The sequence below is a fragment of the Penaeus monodon genome, chromosome 20, assembly GCF_015228065.2.
Source record: "Penaeus monodon isolate SGIC_2016 chromosome 20, NSTDA_Pmon_1, whole genome shotgun sequence".
Classification (NCBI taxonomy): domain Eukaryota; kingdom Metazoa; phylum Arthropoda; class Malacostraca; order Decapoda; family Penaeidae; genus Penaeus; species Penaeus monodon.
The window spans coordinates 12,314,791-12,315,155 of NC_051405.1; the positions used below are offsets into that span (position 1 = coordinate 12,314,791).

At 46.0% G+C, this 365-nt stretch overlaps 1 protein-coding gene across 1 annotated transcript in view; it reads left to right on the top strand.

Moving 5' to 3' along the window:
- LOC119585913 (flocculation protein FLO11-like) overlaps nucleotides 1-365 on the top strand; it is a gene marked incomplete at both ends in the record, with an annotated part of 57,761 nt that overhangs the window by 680 nt on the left and 56,716 nt on the right.

Sequence of the window (365 nt, forward strand, 5' to 3'; positions counted from 1 at the left end):
CAAAAAAGTGAGGAAAGGACTGCAAACAGATATGGAAAAGCGGGAAGGAGGTGCCAAGAGGGAATGGGGTGGCAAAAGGAGGAAGTGAGCCGGGGGGGGGGACCTAAGGACCGCTAGGGGAAAGAGATGAGTAGTGGGTGGGATTGTGTCGAGGGATAGGCTAGGCTATAAAGGGATGGAGGGTGTAAAAGGGAGGCGAATGAGACATGAGAGTTGATGAGAAGCATAATAGAATGGATGCAAAGGAACAACGGCAATATTAACAGATTGAAATGGTACTGGAATATGAAGGTGTTGGAAGACAAGAACTTATTAAAATAGATGAGAAATATGGCGATTGGCAAGAGGAAGCATGGATTTAGTGT